Genomic DNA, 24,288 nt, shown 5'->3' with positions numbered 1-24,288 from the left:
ATTTTTATAAAAAAAAATTTTTCTTTAAAACCCATGTAGTATATTCAAAAATGTTTCAATTAGATACAGGGCTCTGACAGAATGAAGAACAGGTAAACATTTTTGCCATTTTAAAATATCGCTCAAACAATTTTTCAGTTTGAAATTATCAGATATGGAAGAGACAGCTTGGAATTTTAATTACTCCTGTAGTTTCATGCCAAGATTTAAGTCACTGTGAGGGAGCACAACAACATCAGCTATGTCAAGCTAAGCAGAGTATTCCATCTGCTTTGTGTTTTAATATTTTGTAAACTGCTTTGTGAAACAAAGATTGTTCATCATCTGAAAGCCATATTGCAGGGTTTTAAAAGATGAATAATGGAATCTGTCTAATATTCAAGAGAGTTTGTAGAAGTTAGTAATAGGTAAGGCATCTATTCAACAATAATATTAGTAAAGTATATTAATATTTCATTTTTTTGCATTCTCTACCTTTAATTCATCCCAGCAGTATTTGAAGTGGGAGAAGACTAGGCAGACAAGGCATTATATTATCAATGTTTTTGTGATAAATATCTGGTTAATGTAACTTCAGAAATTTAGATGCAGTCCCAGATATAAAATGTAAAGGGAACTGTAAATTTTGGTGCATCACTGCTGTCAATGTGGTTAATTCTTTTTGTGACTATTCAATAACCCAAATAACTGCAGATTTTTATCTTATCTCTTATTATATGCACCATTTCCTGTAACATACTATTAAGTTTCTAACTTCTGAGTTGATAGATAGATAGATAGATAGATAGATAGATAGATAGATAGATAGATAGATAGATAGATAGATAGATAGATAGATAGATAGATAGATAGATAGATAGATAGATAGATACTTTATTAATCCCAATGGGAAATTCACATTCTTCAGCAGCAGCATGCTGATACAATAAATAATATTAAATTAAAGAATGATTGCAGATATGTTGATCTTAGTAACGCAAAGACCCACAAACAATGGTCATGTACTATTGTTTTAACTTTTGTTTCCTAATTCTATGGTGGACTTGGTCAACACAACATCAGTCCATACTTACTTTTAACAGCATATAGACATAAACTATATTTCCCAGCATGAATATTCTTTATTTGTGAGACTTCAGACAGCCTAGTTTTTGTCCTGTATCACCCAGCTGAATTTTTGTTGAGATACATATTCTTTGCAGCTTACATAACAGAATTAAGCTGTCTTCATATAAAATACAAAAAAAAACAAAAAATGCATCCATCCTTCTTCAAAACCCAGTTTTCATAGTCACAGTAATTTAAAAAATCTGGAGAGTTCTTCACTCGACTTTCTCGTATACACAGAGATTATTTAATAATTGTATGATTATATCAACTTGTGAAACAAAACATATATGTATTCAAATTTCAAGTTTATTTGATAGATGTTTTACCTGAGTAGATACATTTCCAATTATGGTGTTATTTTTTGTGTTTGTACCATGTAATTTCTTTGCATTGTTGATAAGTTAAATAACAATTAAAAAAAATAATATGCACAACATACTGTAGTTAATAAACTGCTAATAAATAAGATGAAAAATTTGATATTCCCAAAATTATACATTATTCTAGCTCTGTCTTTAACTCTTTCATTCTGTTTATGTGGAAAATTAGAGCATAAACATGTATGCAACTGATTAATTTTCTTCTGCCTTTGTGATGCTGTTTGCTTTTTAACTCTCCTTTTCAAATAAAAAATTAAATGTAGGTAATAAAAAAAAGTTCAGGCTATCCAAAAAATACAGAAAACGAGATAAATGTCAATTAATTCACAAACAATACAAAATTGATGAAAGATCAAAAGATATGAAATACAATTCGTGGAATTAAACGCAAGGACAAAGAAGTAAATGTGTAGCGCAAATAAGAAATGTACGGTATGTAACTTTCAAAATTTTAAAGAATATCTATACTTTAATTAAAAATTACCTTTAACCAGAAAAATTATAAAACAATGATTTTCATAATATAAAGTATTAAATTAGTTCAACCAACGACCGTAATTACAGATAAAACAAATTTCTTTCATTGACAAAACAACGTGTAACAATTAAAAACAAACTTAGAGATTCAGAACCAGCATAATGAAGAAAATTTCACAAACACTATTAAATCACTAAAAGTACAGTATTTTAAGCACAAAACCAAAAAAGGCAAAAAGTAAATTTCAAAAAACCACAGATCAAAACAATTGTGGAACACAACTTGCCTTAAGAAAGACATTAATAAGTACCTAATATGATCATTTGTTTAACAGACAAACCTGCTTCAACAATATCACAGAATCAGCTGTCAAGAAAGCATAATGAAATATTGTCAGTCAAGCAAAGTGGTGGGGTAAATTCTAGAAAATCCTCTAGTTCCAGGTAAAAAAGATAGACACAAATTTGATACCCACAAAAAAAAACAATAAATTCTTATTATACTAGATGTGTCACAATGATCCATACCAAACGTCGGAAGTATACTTCCATATACTAACTATAGTTAATTATTTTGTTAAGGGCATTGAGGAGTGCCAATATGCCAGTTGTTTGTAAAGCATAAAAAAATCTGGGTTGTTATCCATTCAGTTTTCCTTATACCTGTTCAGGTAAAGCAGATACCTCTTCCGGTTGATCAGCTCTAATGAAACTTCATAACTGTGTTTCTTATAAAATTTTTGTCACTTATCTTTGTTAATAAATCAAGTTTATATGGCAAAGAACTACTTCCTGTAATCCGATCAAACTGAAATTTCAAATCTGATTGTTTGTGGTCAGTGATCTCGTTACAGTGCTTTTCGATACACTTTTGCTAGAATTAAAATTAGCTTTATTGATTTGACCTCAATTCCTTGCACGTGCATGAGTAGCAAAGAGCAAACAGCGTCTAAAATGGCATGTGGAGAGATACCAAAGTGAATGCTCAAAGCAAAACTTTTTTCGTATTATCGCTGAATTGGATTTGTCGGACTTCGGTTTTGATGAAAGTGATCTGGAGATGTAAGTTGAAAACAAAAGTGAGGTACCAGCATCAGCTGATCGTGGTGCTTAACACGTTCGTGTAGCTGAGGCACCTATGGCAACGTTTGCCTGGGAGGACACACACGATGACAGGAGGTACAAATAATATTGCGTCTCACTGCAACTGCCACCCTCATGCACCTATCTCACAAAGACAGTCAGGCAGCCAGTCCACAGTGCATTCCTGCTGGCCATCGAGCCGCCGTCGCTGCTGCTGCAAACAGGCTCTGACAGCAGGCAAAATAGGCAGCAACAGACGTTTTATGTTGATTTATGTGTGAAACTATTGCTTTGGAAAAAATATTAGCCCTCAAAGAGTTACTACTGAACACAGACTGCTTATGCTGCTCCCTGATAAAAGAACATGTTTCTGTTGGTATCTGTTCAGATAAAAAAGACAACAGATTTAAAAATGTTAACTTGCTGTTGCTCGGAAGGTGCCTGTTATAACGTTATGATTGTGGCTCTGGACTCTGAGAGTAACTAGTTTTTCTATAACAAACTAGATAATATGTTAATGCCCTGGTAGTGGCAAATAGCTTTGGTTTTATACTTGATTTGATTACAATAATGTTTTAAGTTGAGATTTACAAGAAATATTTCAACTGCTACTATGTAAAGGGAATACTGCTGTTAAAAACCACCTTATTTGTTTAAAGTGTTTGCAAACCAAATATATGCAATACACTACTTTTGAGTTCATTTTTGAAATTTGCGCAAACAATCACGCAATTAAATCGAGATTAAAAATTTTAAGTAACAAGAAAAACTTTACCTTTTATCATATACTAGCAAAATACCCATGCTTCGCAGCGTAGAAGTAGTGTGTTAAATAAGTTAGGAAAAATAAAAGGAAACATTTTAAAAATAGCGTAACATGATTGTCAATGTAATTGTCGTAGGCTTATTTTAGTACTGAGAGTGAATTTGATGGTTGTAAAGAGTTTAATTTATGATGTAAATGTTGTGCATGAGAAATGCACATTTTTAGGATGTAAGGATCTCTTTGTAAACGACTTTGCAGTTCTGCCCTCAGGCTGTAAAATGACCAAGCTGTCTGCTGAGCTTACTCTTGAGGATGCAACGTACAGTTGGCCATGTGAGAAGCAATCTTGTGTCAAGTCAACGCCGACCTTTTTTAGGGTCTGGCCCTGTGACTTATTTATTGTCATACTGAAGCAGACCCTTACTGGAAATTGGATATTGTTTGAATTGGCGCAAACAGCGGCTGTGTGGAAAAAGGAAGGGGGACCGGGGGTGGCTGTTGTGCGTCTCTGCTGTGAAATAAATCATCTGTTAACGGAAATAAGGAATGAAACCGCCAAAAAGGAGAGGTCATTTCCGAAAGTTCCTTACGGCATAATGGTGAGAACCGCCAAAAATGAAGACATTATTTTTGAAAGTTTGTTACAGGGCACAGTGCGAAATGAAACATACTTAACATTTGTAAGTACAGTGTAAAGGATGAGCATGAGAAATTTGGTCTTCCTAAATATATTGGAAGTCACAGAAATAGTGAGGAGGGGTTTCCCATTTCTATATATACACTTTAGGGGGTACACCTGTTTCCACCCCTTTGGTGTTGCAATAAGACACGAAACATACCTAGTTTTTGTAAGTACTCCGCAAGGAATGAGCATGCGAAATTTCAGCTTCCCACCTATATGGAAAGTGGGAAAATTAGTGATGAGTCGGTGAGGGCTTTGCCTTTTATATGTATAGACTAGCAAAATTCACGCGCTTCGCAGCGGAGAAGTAGTGTGTTAAAGAGGTTATGTAAACATATATATATATATATATATATATATATATATATATATATATATATATCTCTACATATACACATATCTACATATACATACAGTATATATACATACAGTAATCCCTCGCTATATCGCACTTCGCCTTTCGCGGCTTCACTCCATCGTGGATTTTATATGTAAGCATATTTAAATATATATCGCGGATTTTTTGCTGGTTCGCGGATTTCTGCGGACAATGGGTCTTTTAATTTCTGGTACATGCTTCCTCAGTTGGTTTGCCCAGTTGATTTCATACAAGGGACGCTATTGGCAGATGGCTGAGAAGCTATCCAACTTACTTTTCTCTCTCTCTCTCTTGCGCTGACTTTCTCTGATCCTGACGTAGGGGGATTGAGCAGGGGGGCTGTTCGCACACCTAGACGATACGGACGCTCGTCTAAAAATGCTGAAAGATTATCTTCACGTTGCTACCTTCTGTGCAGCTGCTTCCTGAAGTGACATGTGGCACGGTGCTTCGCATACTTAAAAGCTCGAAGGGCACGTATTGATTTTTGCTTGTTTGTTTTTCTCTTGTCTGTCTGTCTCTCTCTCTCTCTGCTCCTGACAGAGGGGGTGTGAGCTGCCGCCTTCAACAGCTTTGTGCCACGGTGCTTCACATACTTAAAAGCCAAACAGCCCTATTGATTTGTTTGCTTTTCTCTGTCTCTCTGACATTATCTGCTCCTGACGCGCACTCCTTTGAAGAGGAAGATATGTTTGCATTCTTTTAATTGTGAGACGGAACTGTCATCTCTGTCTTGTCATGGAGCACAGTTTAAACTTTTGAAAAAGAGACAAATGTTTGTTTGCAGTGTTTGAATAACGTTCCTGTCTCTCTACAACCTCCTGTGTTTCTGCGCAAATCTGTGACCCAAGCATGACAATATAAAAATAACCATATAAACATATGGTTTCTACTTCGCGGATTTTCTTATTTCGCGGGTGGCTCTGGAACGCAACCCCCGCGATGGAGGAGGGATTACTGTATATATATATATATATATATATATATATTTGCAGCTGGAGATCCACAAAGGGAGAAAAAATGAATCACGTATCATAAAGTAGTTTTTGGATGCTTGGTCATCATGTCGTCTAACATCCGCTACGTGCCCTCTTTTAATTGCGAGAAGCAGATATATATAGCCAAATTCTCGCGCTTCGTTGCGGCGAAGTACTGCTTTTAATTTTTTATTAAGAAGAAAAGAAAACCTTTTTAAACGGATCGAAAATATACCAATAACAATTTGTTAAGGATCTGTTTTGTTGTGAACCTCCCTTTTCACAGCTGTCGCGCTACGGCGTGTGTTTCGTTTATTTGACAGTATGTAGATCGTGGTAATTACATTCATGGCATTCGTTTTCTGAATCACAATCTGATTGTATGGGTGGTTACCTGCCAGGTCAACCTTGTGGTTTGTCAGCAAGTCGCCTTACATCCGCCACGTGCCCTCTTTCTGTTCCCAGAAGCAGATCATAGAATGGTTTTAATAGTTTACTTTCAAATAATGCAAAGAGTATGCGACACGTGTTTCTCCCTAATTCTGGGCTCATCAGACGTACACACTCACTGCATCCCCTCTCGGGAATCAAATCTCTATCGTCAGCGCCAGAGTTGAAGCCCCTAACATTGCGGTCAGCAAGTTGGCTAACATCCGCCATGTGCCGTCTTTCAGTTGCGAGAAGCAGATCATAGAATGGTTGAAATTGTTTACTTTCAAATTATGCAAAGAGTACGCGTCACGTGTTTCGCCCTAATTCTGTGCTCTTCATGCGTACACACTCATTGAATCCCCTCTCGGGAATCGAATCTCGAACGTCAGCGCCAGAGGTGAAGCCCCTAACGTTGCGCTACGGCGTGTGGTTCGTTTATACCTCGTGTCTTCTCATTAAACTTTTATCTCGCGAATATGTTATTGCAATCCGCAGCGGGAGCGTTTCTATAAACTTAATTTAAACTTACATTTTACACCGTGCTTTTTTCCCTTATGAAGATGCTTGTACGCTTCACTCGCTCGCTTCTTATTGTTTCGCTCCCTTCTCAATTGTTTAATGAATTTTTTGTTCTTGGCTGTTTGCGGCTCTTCCTTCATTTCTCCCTACTGCGTTCTTTTTTCTCGCGAATATGTTATTGCAATCCGCAGCGGGAGCGTTTCTATAAACTTAATTTAAACTTACGTTTTACACCGTGCTTTGTTTCCCTTATGAAGATGCTTGTATGCTTCACTCGCTCGCTTTTTATTGTTTCACTCCCTTCTCAATTGTTTAATGAATTTTTTGTTCTTCGCTGTTTGCGGCTCCTCCTTCATTTCTCCCTACTGCGTTCACAGTCTTTTCACGTGATTACGTGGGAGGCGTGATGACGTGACACTCAACTCCTCCTCCCACGGCCATCCATTACAGTATATTGTGAAAAAAGAGGTTCCAGTTATGACCATTACGCGTTGAATTTCGAAAATGAAACCTGCCTAACTTTTGTAAGTAAGCTGTAAGGAATCAGCCTGCCAAATTTCAGCCTTCCACCTACACGGGAAGTTGCAGAATTAGTGATGAGTGAGTCAGTCAGTCAGTCAGTGAGTCAGTGAGGGCTTTGCCTTTTATTAATTAGTATAGATATAGATTAGAAAGTGTGCACATACAGACAAAATAATTAATACCAAAAATAATTTTACCATTATATGTTTAGTTTCACTTTTTCTTTTGTCAGTGTGGATCAAGGTTGGAGGAACTTTCGTACATTATAAACACAAGCTTTTTTGACTTATGGACTGCCATAGAAGACAAGCGTTGGCTGGCATCCTGACCAAGATGGATGGTTCTTTACCCAGCCAGGACGCCTTTAGTTATAGTATGTGGTAACCCCAAGGGGAAAATGCCTTTTCGCAAGACCTTTGGATAATGAAAGGATAGAAGAAGACCACCTCCTGAAGCCATTTGCTCCCTGAGTCCGACTGATGACACCAACTCTCTGATGGGTCTCCCATACACACTCCTGCAGGGCTTCATGAGAATTCGAGTTGCTGGGTTTCGTAACAGTCACCAGAGGGAGTTGTGGGGAGGAAATTTCCTCCTTTTAGGGGGGTTCCGTCTGACCCAGAAACACTTCCTGCTCCTGGATCCAGTAGAAAGGAACCCACTCCTCCACACTTCAGTAAAGTCAGAGTCGGGTAGATGAGAATGAAACTCACTTAGAAGAGAGCGAAGAGACTGAGAGAAGGAAAAAAAGACTTTCTGCATTATAATTGTGCAATGTTCAGAGAAGCCTGTGAGAGGTACTTAAACAGAATAACTCATTTGCTTGCACCAGAGACTTGTGTAGTTGTGATTGTGTTTGGGGTGCTACAATGAATCCTACTGGTCACAGGATATATTATAAACAGAACATATTATAACATGTACCAGGACCTGTATCAAACAAGCCTATCTGCTGGTTGGACCTTTAATAATACGTGTTTTTCCTATAATATGCTCAGTTTCAGATTCACCTAAATTATACAAAGAAACACATTATTTTTCAAATGTTTTAATGTCAATGGATCAAATAAAAAACAAATACAGTGGAACCTCAGTTCACGACCATAATTCGTTCCAAAACTCTGGTCGTAAACCGATTTGGTCGTGAACCGAAGCAATTTCCCCCATAGGATTGTATGTAAATACAATTAATCCGTTCCAGACCATACGAACTGTATGTACATATATATTTTTTTTAAGTTTTTAAGCACAAATATAGTTAATTAAACCATAGAATGCACAGCGTAATAGTAAACTAAATGTAAAAACATTGAATAACACTGAGAACCTTGAACAACAGAGAAAACTAACACTGCAATAGTTCGCGCTATGGCGCTACCAACCGCTGGCTAAAAACCCTTTTTTTTAATGAGTTTTAAGCACAGGGAAAAAAATGAACATTTGAAAAAATCAGTAATTTAATAAACCACCAAGAAAAGTAACATTGCAACAATGCACGTTATGAACCGATCGCTGTAAACAGAAGTGAAAACAAAATCAAGCCCAGTGCATTCTTTAACTGCCTTCCTACCTTATGCGTCCAGCTCTATCTCTCTCGCGCTGCCTGTGTGTCTGCGTCTCTCTCTCGCGCTGCCTCTGTGTGCGTCTCTCTCTCTCTCGCGCTGCCTCTGTGTGCGTCTCTCTCTCTCTTGCGCTGCCTCTGTGTGCGTCTCTCTCTCTCTTGCGCTGCCTCTGTGTGTGCATCTCTCTCTCTCGCGCTGCCTCTGTGTGTACGTCTCTCTCTTGCGCTGCCTGTGTGTGTGCGTCTCTCTCTCGCTCTGCCTGTGTGTGTGTGTCTCTCTCTCTCGCGCTGCCTGTGTGTGTGTTTGTCTCTCTCTCGCATGCCTGTGTGTGTGTGTGTGTCTCTCTCTCCTGTGTGTGTCACGCTCTCTCTCTTGCTCACTGCACAGGAAATGCACAGGGAGAGATTGAACATGTACTAACCGAAAGGGAAACTGGCTTGTTCGTATACCGAGTGTGTGGTTGTGAACCGAGGCAAAAGTTTGGCGAACTTTTTGGTTGTAAATCGATTTGTACATGTACCGAGATGTTCGTGAACTGAAGTTCCACTGTACCTACTTACTATTGCATATTTACCGTGTTTTCTTTTTACTGTTATTTTTCATATTTGTAGGTAAAAGAATCTTTTGTCTTTTGGTCTTCAAGATTGGAAATAACAAGCATATCATGAAAATACAATCTGAGAAAAGAAGAATCTGTTTGTTTCTACTTCATTTGTTACTTCCAGGTAGTATCTCTATATATAATCTTCATTTGGATCTTGATCTTTGTTTGTCCGCGAATGAATTAGAAGAAGAAGCACTAGATGGCAGTAGAGAGACAGCTAAAACATAGGCATTGCATTAAGAATCTCCTCCAGGCTTATACTACTGAAGACTGTAGTACTCCAGTCACGCCTCAAAACACAGACATTCAAACTAAACAAATTGTTGTGCTTTAAATTAACTAATCTTTATATATAATCTTCATTTGGATTTTGATCTTTGTTTGTCCGCGAATTCCACGCATGCGTAGACCACCTTCCAGTTTAGTACGTTGTTGTTACTCACGGATGTCAACAATGTGCCGGAATAACGAAAGGGGTGCTGGACAGTGTTATGCTGGTTAGCTCCTGAGGCCTGGTTAGAGAATGAGATTGCCGAAGATAACAGGTACGTGCCTACGTAACATATGAATGAAAGAAAGACAGTGGGTTAAAAGAATGACAACGTAACAGCACGTTCCGGAAATTATTATTGTTACGTTGTAGCCGGCGAGTGCTGCTCGTCTCACAGTTGTACCGTGGCTTGCTCACATGTCAGTAAATGATCCCTATTTATGCTTTAAAGAGCCTGGATACCTATGTGTCCCCCTTTTATAACCATTGCTCCATGTATATTGCCTTACTCTTTGGATTGCCACAAATCAACCTGCGAGATTGGAGAAAGGTTGAGAAGACATCGTGAGAGGAAACGACAGCGTCGTGAAAACGAGACGGACTGTGAACGGAGAGAAGCAGAAATGCTCCTACACCACCACATAATTACTATTCGGAAAGTGATTCCGAGTAGGCCGTTCCTATCGAATCAATGTCCAAGGGTTTTCTTTTGTAATTTTGTTTCCCTTATAAAAAATCATAATGGTGTGTGACGAAGGGCCCAGTTCACGACTGGCAGCCGCATTTAAACAGGGAGCCCTTCACAGGCAACTTTAACACGCGCAACGTAGTTGGGAGCACATGGCTAGTGTTTACAATACATTGCAAATTACTCACTCAAATATTAGTACTTTCTATATTTCAAAATGTAAATAAAATTAGATATATAAGGATGATTGCAGCCATTGGAAGGAACTAGTTGTGTTTACATGGTAAGCAAGTTGGGAAGCGAGAGCAGATTAAGTGAAAAAACAACTTTAGTGGTGAGAGTGAATGCCCACTTTAATATGCAAAAAAACAGAAAACAAAATGTGTTAAACTATTATTTAACAGTAATAAAAAAAACAAAACTGCACATATTAAAATAAGGTGCACATCCCGAAGTTGTACATAGTTGTACGAAGTTGCCTATAAATTTGACATTAAAACAATAACTTGGCTCAATCCAATTGATACAGGATAATTTTAATGTAAACACACTTACACTTTATGAATAATTGATAAAAGTTAAGAGGAAGAATTTGAGCATATTAAAATTATAGAACATATCAAAATGCTTAAAAAAAACATTTCAATCCAAATTGCAAATTATAAAAGGAGACTGTAAAATCCTAAAGAAATAAACACATAAATGCAAAAATGTGGGGGAATATTTAAGATAATACTTGACATAATTTATATTAAATGTTAAAAGCAGCACATGAACAAGAACTTAAGAAAAATATCGACAGCATTGATACACCTACAAAACATAAGACTGTTAAATAAAAGGCTTATAGAAAACAACAGTTCAAGAGTAAATGGTAAATTCAAGGATAAAGTTAAAAGCCTACAGAAAAATATTTCTAACAATGCAAAACTCAGTTCTAACAGGTCCATGATTTTAACAGTAAGAGAACACGATTAGGAGGTGTAATCTGTTAAGAATATTTAACCTATATTATGCTGCCTTATGAACAGATTTTGTTCAGTGCAGGGTTGAAGAGCCAGTCTAATATATTGGCCACACCCTGGGCACAATTTCCATACCAGGACCAGAAAAAAGTTAGAACACCATCCTCAAAGAGGGTTACAGGCTAATCCACTTTATTAAAAGGTTGTGTCTGTGTATCTCTTGTGTCCATCTGGTTGCTATGCCTCATTTATTCCAATAGAGGGTGCATTACAAACATTTGTAGTAATACAATGCATTGATTGCACTTGTCATTCTAACAGGTGGTGTATCACAAACATTGACACTGCTTTTACAAATCCAATACCAAATGACATATACCAGAGACATATGCATTGAATTTGTCATTGACGCCGATGGCACATCACGAAAAACGTTTGTAATGCATTATCAGAATGATGCAAGTGAAACATTTTATCGCGACATGTACTACAAAATACATTCTGTTAGATGCTGCATTTCAAACGATAACAATGAGGTCTACATTAACTACATAAGATTTCAAATCATCTTTGAAAGATAGTACAGCTAGTTATAAAACTAAATGGAAAAGGGATTCACAAAGAGAAGTGTGAAGAAGGCTAGAACATGAGCTTAAACACAAAAGTCTCTGTTGAATTAGGACACATTAAAAGCTGTATAAGTATTTATGCTGGAGATGTTGCTCTTTATAATTTTTATACATGATTTAGATGCAAATGTAACAAAAATAATTATATATCAGTTTTCACACACACATGTAGGAGCACTCCACCGCAGGCTTAGGTCAGGTATGGAACAACCCACCAAGATGAGAAAGGGGGCTATAACCCCCAAGATTAGAGGGGGGGCTACCGCTAACTTTGTTTTCTTCTTCTTCTTCCCTCATAGCACCTCTAAATATCCAATAAGGGCCCCTAACCCCCTTCTGGACTGACCACCGTAAAAGCCGGACATGCCAGAAGATGATGTCTTTTTTGGACACCAGAGCACGTCACAGGACAGAGCATTATCTCATTCTGAAGCCTAACCTCACCTCAGTTTATGAGAAACCACCGTTTGGGGAGCAGTGCAAAACCTTGCTTTTTTTTGTCATTGTTTTAATTTCGTCTGGTGATGAATAAAAGGGGTTGACCCAGTTGGCATCCCAAAAATTCTTCATTTTTGAGACTGTCATTTCACCTCCCAACCAAACATCAGCAAGATTATGGAGCTCCAACGATGGGGAATCCGGTAAGGCTAACTGAAGTGGTGCAGCACTTAGTGGATCAGCTTGTGCTGCTGCATGTACAGCAAACAGAAATTATGGACGCGGAGGCACATCACAGACATGGTGACGGTGGGCACCTGGCAAATGGGCAAGGTCCAGCCCAGCTGCTGATCCCTATGAGGTCTTGGGAGAACATCAAGTCTTATTTCCTGATTTTTAAGCAAATAGCCACCCAGGAGCGCAGGCCATGACATAACTGGAGTAACCTATTGACTCCTTTCCTAGTGGGCGAGGCACAACATGCCTATTATGATCTGGATGAAGAGTTAGCAATAGCAATTAACCCTTTCACTCCAGTGCTACTGATGTGGTGAGCCGTGACATACTGTGGTGACCAGCCCAAAGGGAGATGACCCCATGCAGTGTGCTTGGGGTGAGACAGGAAGGTACTGTTATGTGGTCGCATCAGGCACAGCCAGACTGAATGGACACCCAGGTCATGCCCTCTATGATAAGGGCAGCAACATCATCATCTCTTCTAGCCATTATGTCTGGTCAGAACAGTATGACCGAAAGTGGACCAGTTTCACATGTATTCATGGCGAGGCTAGGGACTACCCCACTACAATCTGTTGGATAGTGGACCGAGAGCAGCCAAGCCGAATGTGTGTGGTGGTAGTCCGAAAGCCTCCTTACTCCCTGATTCTGGGGAGAGACACTGGTCAGAGAATAACCCCAACCAGGACATGCTATGCCCAACTGGTTCAACAAGCCCAGTTGAAGGCCGCACGCCTGAGGAGAGTCCCAGCCATGCAAGAGAGTAGGTATGGGGATGTCCATGCAGTACAACCTTGCAAACCTGAAACAAGAGGATAAATCCGCCCCACTCACCAAAAGACACTGGAGGTTCTGCTCAAGGTCATCCTGATATCCTCACCTGGTTTCATTTCCATCTGCCTCCTTTAAGTGTAGTGGAATGAGGATTCATTAAAATATGCCAGAAATGATTCCACACCTTCTACACCACACTTTGCCCTCGAAAATGATCTGTTGTATTGTGTGACAGAATTCCAGGATGGGATAAACAGTCAACTCCTTGCCCCCTGGCCATTCAGCTAGGAGATATGTGACCTGGCTCAAATTCATTTACTGTGAGGGCATTTGGGTCTTGAAAAAACCCGGGAGCATATAACTGCATGCTTGTATTGCCCGGGCATGCATTAGAAGATACATCGATTATGCACATCTTTTCCAGAGTGCCAACTTTCCCAGATTCCCCAGCGGTATCGCACCCCTCTTGTTCTCTTTCCCGTCATTGACATCCCTTTCGAGCGAACACTCATCAAAGGGACATAGGCATATCCTAGTACTGGTTGACTACGCCACCCAATATCCAGAAGCCATACCCCTTCGGGTGGCTTCATCCAAGGTAATTGCCCGGGAGCTTATAGGGGTCCGTTTGTGAGTTGGCAACCCCAAAGAAGGAAGGAAGGACTGGGACTAGCTCCTTCCTCTGGTTTTATTTGCTTTCCGAGAGGTAACCCAAGCATCAACCAAGTTCTCTCCCTTTGATCTATATGGTATGCAATCCTGGGGACTGCTTCATCTCATGCAGGACAGGTGGGAGGAAAAAAATATTCCCCCCCTCCTTTCACAACATGGTCAAGTATGTCACCGAGCTTTGAGAATGCTTCGAGAGGTTATGACCAGCCATGAGGGACATCTAAGGGCTCATTTATACTTCACGCTCAGAACGCGTACGCGCCCGCATCATGGCCGCCACGTGTTCTGAGTGTTCATTTGATGCATCCTCTGAGCAGGTCCTCAGAAATTAACGCGATGTGTGCGCAAGTTGCAGTACCAGCAAAAAGTTGGGGGGGCGCAGTGTGATAAAAGTTGGAATGTGACATCAGAGTCTCTGTTTACTATCTACATGTGACAGAAAGCCACTTTACGGATCCTACGAGATCGGTGTGTGCGCTTCGATATTTGATAAATGGTTCGATGTGGTGAAGCAAAATGCCGACATACAGATGTATTCACGGTGCTTTTATATTCAAGTGTCGCATATTCCCGATTGTAATGACACTATACGTTTTAAAATTCTCACATACCGTCTTCTGTGCTAACTTTTTTCTAGGTGTGTATATTACATTTTACAGATAAATCGGTAATTTCGTTTAAATAATGAATACTGTTAACAATTACACACATGGGGTGACACAGTGACGGAGCGTTAGCGCTGCTGTCTTGCAGAGAGTCATGTCACTGATATTCCCTGCCTGGAATTTACACGTTTTCCTACTGGGTTTCCTCAGTGTGCTCCAGTTTCCTTCCAAAGATATGCAGATTTGGAGATTTGGTGCCGCTAAAATGACGCTAGTGTATGCGTGTGCTTGCATTCACCTTGCGATGATCCGAGGCATCGTCCAGGGATTTTTTCTAACTCGTGCCCAATGCTTGCTGGAATGGACACATCCCTGGATTTAATCAATAAACATTCTTTTCAGAGATATTGCAGTGTCATCGGAATTTAATGGGTGTTCTAGGCAATTCACAACACAGAGAAGCCGAACATGTTCTCACCGTGATAATATCTCGCACTGCCACCTGGCGGATTCCTCCAGATTTACGTAAAGTACGCACGCAAGTATAAACACTTCAATGCTTGTGTAGCAGAAGCGTCCGCTGCAGCATGCGTCGCGTGAAGTATAACTCCGGCCTAAAAGGGCCCGACTGTACAACTGGAAGTCCTGTCTCTGTGAGTACTGCCCAGGGGACCAAGTCATGGTGCTTATCTCCACAAGTCACTCTAAGCTCCTTGCAGATTGACAGGAACCATTAAAGGTCCACGAAAGAAAGTGGCTGGTGGATTATTTAGTGTACCAGCCTTACTGGTGTCCAAGGGAGCAGCCTTGTTGGGATGGGCTGGGTACTACTGCTCAGCAACACCTCCCAGTGTGTCCATGTTTACGTAAGCCAAACAAATACATTACTGGGATGGACTCAATCCTCAGCAGCAACAAGAGCTTGGGGCCGTGATTGCCTCAGTTAAGGGAGTAGTAGGCTCTAAGCCTGGGCCACACAATACTGATAGCCCATGATATCATCATGGAACCAGGGGTGATCATCCATGAGAGACCATATCGACTCCCAGAGGTTAAAAGAGCAGAGGTGGAGTTGGATTTTAGACTTTGGTGTGATAGAGGCCAGTCATAGACTTTGGTGTGACAGATGCAGCAAAGTAGACAAACACGTTTAGCACCCCTAGTAGCCGCTGGCAATGTCGTGTTCTACCTTTTGGGCTGCACGGCGCCCTGGCAACCTTCCAGCGTCTGGTGGACAGACTGCCTAAAGTGCTGCCTACATTGACAACGTCATCACCTATTCCAGCACCTGGGAGGAACGTCTATTGTACTTTCACAAATCCTCTGGGCCATCCGCAATGGTGATATCTGGATCAACCCCTAAAAATGTTCTACGTGGTTGGTGGAGAATGAGTCAAGCCCCAGCAGTCAGAAATTACAAATAAGCGATTGGCCCCGGCCACAATCAAAAAGGCAGGTTTAGGCCTGTTTAGGATTGAATGGGTACTACCACTGGTTTGTGCCCCGCTTCTTCTAGTGGGCTGTGCCTCTATCTAATCTGACAAAGAAGAAGGCACCCAACACAGTTGTGTGGAATCCTTCAGCCAAAGCATTAATCATCCCTGACTTGTCTATTCCTTTTCTCCTCCAGACAGACGCCTCGGACACAGTCCTGCCATGGTGAACCAAGTAATCGGCAGAGCAGAGTACCCTGTCAAGTTCCTCAGCTGGAAACTATTGGACTGGGAGACAATGAATGTGGCAATTGAGCAATAGGCTCTAGCCATTAAGTGGGTGGTTCTCCAACTGCGGAATAATCTTCTGGGATGTGAATTCACATTAGTCCCAAAGCACACTCCTCTGTAGTGGCTCTCCTCCCGACGACTCTCAAATCCACGGGTCACTCAATGTTTTCTGAGTCTTCAACCTTATAAGTTCAAAGCACAGCATCGACGACTGACCCTCCCTGCATACGCCGATGCCTTATCCTGATTCCACAACCTCAGAGTTAGGTCCATTTGCCCCTCTGGGCTTGAGCTGTAGGAGTGCCGTGTCATGCACATGCATCAGAGGACTTAGCTCAGGTACGCAATAACCCATTGAAATTAGAGGAGGGCTACCGCTAACTGTCTTCTTCTTCTTCCCAATAACGTCACCTAACCCCGCCCCTTACAGTCTGACCGCCATAAAACCTGGGCATCCCAGAAGGAGATATCTTATTTGGAGATCAGAGCAAGCCACAGGATGGAGCACTGCCATGTGTTGAAGTATAAACTCATAACAGTTTATGAGAAACCTCAGTTTAGGAAGCAAAGCAAAGCCGCTCATCTTTTTTTTTTTTTCGTTCTGTTTGTTTTGTCTTGCGACAAATAAAAGGTGCAACCGGGTTGGTGTCCTTAAAATTCTTCATCTTTGAGACTTTAATTTCACCACCCGACCACTCAGTTTACAATTATATATCAGTTTACATATGAAACTACCTCACATGGACTAACAAGCCACACAGTCAGCAAAATCCCTTAACATATGAACCTGGGCAAAATTCAGATTGGAAGAGATGCATAACAATTTAAGTGTAATACAAATAAATGTGAACTATACACGATATTTTAAAATATTACATAATATTGCACAGTGTTTCGGTGCGGTTTAAAGCAACAAAGCATCCTTTATTAAAAGGCTCACGGGTCCTAGTGGACTCATCCAAACACTGAACAGAAGCAAGCTTTATAATGAACTTGTAAGGCCACAACTGTAAAACTATGTACAGTTTTAAGCACCTTATTACAAGAAGTACAAAAAAGGAGTAGTAAAAACCTTAAAAAACAGGTACTGTTCTTATTCAAGGACAGAATAGAAGCTATAAGGAAAGAAAGAGTTAATCCTTTTCATCCTTTTAATTTAACCAAACTGAAAATAAGTCAAGGCATTACAGCCTGTTGTTACTGTAAAATAACTTGTTTAACAAAAATGTATGGGTGCAGATCAAAGGTGATTAATGGTTAATTTTGCAAATGCTAGAAAACGTACTTCAAACAGAAAACTAAGGATATACAGAACATGTTTTTGCTTTTGTTTAAAGGAGAACTCTGGGAACCTATGAATTTTGTCATTTTGGAAAGAATAGTTGATAAGAATATGTGAGCTACATTGGGCTGAATGTTCTCTTCACATTTTTCTTGTGTTCCAAAGTACTAAAATAATATTATACAAGGCAGCAGTGCCAAAGTACAAATGAAACATTTTTGTTATTAAAACCAAGTTAGAGTACAAGAAGTCTTTTTCTTCTGTTGCTGTCTCCATACTCTATAATGAAAACATTTTGAATACAAGCATTTCTTAGTTTTATTGTATATGCTATTTGGCAGTCTGTCAAATGTGTTATTAATCTCTACAGTCCTTTGGGTAATACGACATGTTTTGGTAAGGATGGGGTGTGGCATACAGTTTTCTCTAGCACCACTATTTCATCACAAAAGACAATTATCACAAGCATGAAAAATATTTGTTTTGGGTGGGTGTCTGTTTTGAAATGACAGTTGTAAAAGCAGTGCATACAAAATAAAAATTAATAAGGTAAGTTTCTTATAAATATAAATAATAAAGCAGTTGCAAAAATGATCATAATTCAAGAAATTTAATAACAAAAAGTAAACTAAACTGTACTCTAGATTCAATTTAAGTGAATAATAATACAAGATTTTCTGAAATAAGATTCTACATTGAGTAGTATACTATGGTAATTTAGAATGCAGCTAAAACATTAATACTGATAGGAAAAAAAATCCAATTCATATACTATATCACATCCCAGCTATCCATTTCCTTTATCAAAATACCTCAGCAACCAACAACAGCCGCAAGGCAGGAAACAGTCCAGTATGGAATGCCAGAACATCATTCAAACACAGCCATAGTTCAAATGACTTATGGCTTAATTCTTGCATAGTGCTCTTAACAGAAAATAGAAACAAAATACAAGCATAGAGTTACAAATAAAAAACATTAACATGAAAGTAAACACACCATAATTACATAATATTTTATACATAAAATAAAAAATGTAAAGTGTTATACACTTTTGTACACACGACTGCCAAATCTAGACATTACAAAACAGAAATTTAGTTATACATTCATTCACAAGCTAATTAACACTAAAGAGCTAAAATGTATCTTTTTTTCTGGCACGGGGGAAACATTTAGCTTTTTCTAACCTAAAAAGATGTCTACAATAGTCTAAACTAAAATGGGAAGAAAATATAAATGGCAAACAGAAAGCACTACAGCTCAAAATTAAACTATAACCAAAGCCCCTTGCAAGGGTGAGCAAACCACCAGCATCCTGAAGCCTGTATTAAAAAGTCACCACCAAAATTTGAAGCAACATGCTATCTCTGCAGAATGTGACTTTTGTGTCATTGTATTTTTTTTTTTCTTTGCAACCTGGGTAAGGCTGACTAGTTACTTTTTAATTACTCCACTGTAAATTAGCGTTATTGACTGTAAAAATGTGTCCAAGAATGGATTTCCATCAAGCTAAAATACGTTTTCTTTTTTACACCAATATAGACTCCAGCCCCTACATGATTGCAACCAAAACACACTTGGCAAAGAAAACAGATAAATGGGTGGCAACTAGGAAATTAATGTAACAGACCAGCTTCAACAAAAATACTGTATAATGGTAAATGTTATGATAGCATGAAGTTACATAAACCTTAGTTTTGTCAAATCTGAATGCACCAGAAAAATGTTTAAACATGAATCTGTCTCTCCATTATCCTCAACTTCTAGATGTTACTACCAACACAAAACACAATTAACATATTCAAACCATTTTTTGTCGTGGTATTGGCTTTGCTTTATAGAAATGATTGTGAATTTGAGCAACATCTATCCAAAATGTTTTACAGAAAACGGACTGCATCAGTTGTTGAATGATAAAGTAAAAAAGTAGCAAGTCATTATAAAAGAAACAACAGCTTTAAACTGACCTGCAACAATTTTCTTGTTCAAGAGGAGGTGAGGAAAAATTGCTTAACATAAAGTAAAGTAGTTTAAAAATAGATTTCCAATTTATTATACCATGTAGTGTTTATTTTAAAAAAAAAAAAAAACGCACATAGCTTATTTAGTCAGATACTATCTAAAGCCCATCTATCTATCTGTTTTAACCAGAAAGTTTAGTCTTAATATCAAAGAATGCCAATGCCTATTGTACAGCACTGAGTGCAAAGGCAGAATCCAGCTGTAGAAGGTACGCCAGTTCCTTAAAGTGTACGCTGTGCATTACATAGAGGGCTACATGTTTTGGAAAGTGAGGAAACAGGTTTTCCTTAGTTTATTCCTATGTGATCACACTGAAAGTATACAAAGTATCACTGGAGCTGTGAAGCTGCAGTGGTAAAATGTGAAAATAATAGTATAAGGCGAAAAAGATATATATAACCAAGACAGTGATCATTATCAGTTCCTTGAGAAAAACAGTTGCTTTTTAACTTAATATTTACAATCCTACTTGTATGTTTCACAGATCTCTTATCTGACAATCAAATATTTGCAACTGCTGCAAGTTTCAAAACACAGAACTTAACAAATAATACTAAATACAAGTTAGTTAATTCTGTATATTTTGCTACAATGGAAACAAAAACTGGACAGTACAAATGCCATTTTTTCAGCACATTTTAACCATGTCCTCTGCTGGTACCCTAAATTTCCCTCACAATCTATAAAATATTATAGTGATTCCAATTATTTCCTGTTTTTTAACTTCTGTATTTTTAAGTTGGAAAAAGTAAATGATGTCCAACCCACAAATGTCTGAAACATATCAAAATGATTAAAATAAAGTTTTGCGTTATGAGATGAATAAGGATGCGCTGCAAAAGAAAGACAAATCAGCATTAAACACATTCCACTTTTGGGCCTTTCAAACGGTTCAAAGTGTAGTGTTTTGTATGAGTGCAGTTGAGTGCAGTTATTAAGAAATAAAAATAACAAAAACAATGAACGCACATATTCACTTAAATACAGCATAACAACATTAAGAAATGCTTATTTCTTTCCACAAAATTTTTTTTTTTTCAAAACACGGGAGTTTCTGCATTGTGTTCTACTGCTTACGAACATGTATTTTAATACACTCCTTTAAGGCTTTAACATTTTTATATTGTTTTGATCGTACAGTATACTAATGAATCTGTTTGCCTACACTGATTTAACTAATGTTAACGTTAAAATAAAAACATGGTATAATTTATATAATATCAAAATCAAAACATAGACGCTTGTAGTGTTATATTGCTTATCATTGTGGACCCCTGTTTTGCCATTAGTGAGACCTAGTAAAAAAATAAACTGAAAGATTTTTTTTTTTTTTGTAACCTTTAAACGTTGAATTTGACAGTTCTCCCCGCGGCTTTGACAGCTGATGTCACGACAACCGCTGGCCCGTGTGACGACATCAGGCGCAAATCCCAAATACAGCGCAGGAGCGGCATTTCACTGCGAAATACTTCCCAAAAATATAAACCAAATCAAAGTTGTATAATTTACACATGCCTGGAACTCGCCAGAAAGTGTCACCACGCCGAGAATTCACAGAAACAGACCCCTTTAACTTGTCAAATCAAAACACTGCCGTATCAAAATTTGATCTGAAGTACTCCACTGTAGACCTTCGCAAGAAAAAAGAAACACGAATTTCAACGTTAATGAGATAATCTGCACGTTAATTACTTCACTCACCTCTGAAATGTTTGACATCATCGATAATAAACAACTGTGGGAATAATTCCTTTACAGGAGTCGATGAAGTAAAATGTAACAAAATAAATCCCCCCCTTTCCTCTTTCAGTACAAGGTAACTATTTAGCTCAGTCAAACGATACACTGTAGAAACTGGTGTGCACTCAACCTCACTGCCTATTTTACGGACAGGCATCATTTGTAACCAATCATTTAGAGAAATGTCGAGTTCATAGGCGAATTCAACCAATGAATTAAGACATAGGCGGGAACCTGCAACTCAGGAGAGGAAAAAGGGGATGCATGTTAGACTGTTCGCGCACATATTCCTCCGCCTTGTCATCTTCGTTTGCCTGGATTATTTACAAGGAAATGTCTCTTTCCTTTAAAGGAACATCGACTGTTTTTGCCTCTATTTTTGTAAAAGTATAAGTAAACAAAATCACAATGTATATTCAGTTTGCTGTGTGTAATAAAGTTAATTTAACTTTAACAATTTCACTAAATCTTAATTTCGATATAGCCTCCACTAAAACGAATCTTTTTCTTTATAATACCAATGGCAAGAAGTAATAAACATTAATGCAATATGAACACATGTTCATGGTCAAGTGAGTCAGTAATGTGCATGAACGCTACATTTTAAAATGATACATAGCTAAAGCTAACAGCGACAGAGAGACATACGTATACATTTCATCAGATCATGCATGACATTTTAGTTATTTCCTCGTCTTGGTGATCTTCCTTACTGATAACCAGCTATAATGTGAAAGTATTAACACTTTGCTTACAGTTAGTATTAAATAGTGGGACAATGCGGACCGCACAAAGTAAAGTCACCCTCCTTATTCTTCAAGAAACCTCAACACCAATGTGTTTACTTCCACATGAATAATAAAACGATATTCCCTCTGGATGCGAATGTCACTGTTCATCACCGTAATCATCCACTGAAATCTTGTAAAGATGCCTATACAAGTAATGTAAGTAGGACATACGCTTTGATGTCAGGCAAGGTTGAATGAACAAGGTCAAGAAAATCATTATATCCACAAATTACTAATCTTGGTTAGAAAATCTTGTGTGAAACTTTAAAACATTCTTTAAACTTTAAAATCAAACATTTTTATTTTCTTAAGAGAAGCTATCTATGCATCTTCATAGAGTTAACATATCACATTGCACGTGGCACACTGTTGCATATTGGAATTATAATTAGGAAATCTAGCCAGACACTGCTATGGACATAAGAGAAGCAGCTGCACATTTTTTAATATCCAAATCTAGACTGTATGATGAGTATATGCCTCCCACACAAACTGAATATGCACCACTTATATATTAAAAGCTGGTGAAATTTCCAAACTTAATTTAAATAACCTAAAATATAATGCAGAAAAAAATGAAAAATTTAATGTTTGCCACGCCCTCCCCATCCCACCCCAAGGATTCATAGATTTATTGAAGTAAGCATTTTATCTAATGCTATTCTTTGATAATTAACGTATTTGCTTCATCGTTACATACATACAAATAACATTTTAACTTTGACAGATCAAATGCTCATGATATTCAATTTTAAGGCTCATTTAAAGTCTTTTACCACTTTGAAAAGGGTCCACAGCTTTGTTGAGTGGGAGGTGAACTGAAAGGTACAGATCACTGCTTTAAAATAATATTAGTAAGTGTATAAATGTTGCTGCACTTTAAAACACATGACTTAATCTCAGGACAGAATAAAAGAATGAAGAATACATTAAGAAAAGTAATCAAACAACTGTACTATCAATATTTGAATACTTGATAATATGAAAAAAAGACTAAAATATATGCGCACTCTAATATTACAGATTCCTGTGCTTTATATATTGTCAAAACTGCAGTCACATTTTAAACATCAGTTCTGTATTATCAGGCCACAGCTGTGACCTCTCAGTAGCAATTTTGCACTTTCATAATCAAATAATGTTCCTGATTGCTAGTGAACAAGAAAACAATTTGCAAACTGCAAATAGAAGATACTCAAGATCTGAAAAAGTGAAACAGGTATTTAAGCATACCATACCATTCTCAAAATGGCTTGAGCCAATTCAGCACAGCAGGGGGCTGGAGCCTATCCCAATCACATGGCCTGCCAGACAGGAACAAACCTTGACTAGTATACCAGACCATCAAACTGTCCACTTACACAACCACAGCCTAACTGAAAATACCCAATTGATCTACAATGCACATCTCTGGAGATGTAGCAGGCAAAACCCACAGACATGAAGAATGTACAAATCCCACAAAGAAAACAAGTGAGCGTAGTTAAACACATGATGACTGATGAATGAGCCAATAGTGCGAAGCGCCGATTTATATAATCATCCATACATTGCAATATTGAAAGTTATGTATAGTATCTTCTCTGCTATGGGCTTGTGTCCCATCCACAGCAGTTTGTTGCTTTGTTTCCAATACTACCAGAATGGAGGTTGGGGCCTTTATGGAAAAAAAATGGGTGCAAAAATCGATGAATGAAAAGCTTATACATTATATGCCTTGCAAAGCAGTGGTATACCAATTACAGCTTGCTACTAGGATCAGACAGTCCTGTTACCTGAAATGATTATGTAAAGCATGGATGGATGGATGGATGGATGGATGGATGGAGTAAAGATGGCTTGCTGCCACCTGACCGCACAAATTATACAAGAAAGGAATGGATGATGAGATATAGAGTATACAGTATTTATCTGTTCTGTGTTAACAACTGTGTGTCCCTGAGAAAGTCACATA

General features: G+C 38.3%; 1 protein-coding gene across 3 annotated transcripts in view; it reads right to left on the bottom strand.

The window, feature by feature from the left end:
• mef2d (myocyte enhancer factor 2d) overlaps nucleotides 1-21,685 on the bottom strand; it is a 266,627-nt gene extending 244,942 nt beyond the window's left edge. For 2 of the 3 annotated variants that reach the window (XM_028794001.2, XM_051923306.1), the window contains exon 1: nucleotides 21,505-21,674. The gene's annotated coding sequence lies outside the window, so the exon portion shown is untranslated. Of the gene's footprint in view, nucleotides 1-21,504 lie in introns of all 3 variants that reach the window. The other variant, XM_051923305.1, reaches the window with a different exon arrangement.
• Nucleotides 21,686-24,288: the final 2,603 nt, after the last annotated feature.

Source organism: Erpetoichthys calabaricus, chromosome 2 (assembly GCF_900747795.2).
Source record: "Erpetoichthys calabaricus chromosome 2, fErpCal1.3, whole genome shotgun sequence".
NCBI lineage: Eukaryota > Metazoa > Chordata > Cladistia > Polypteriformes > Polypteridae > Erpetoichthys > Erpetoichthys calabaricus.
The sequence above is the reverse complement of the archived record's forward strand: the minus strand, read 5'-3'. Positions and strand labels throughout refer to the sequence as shown.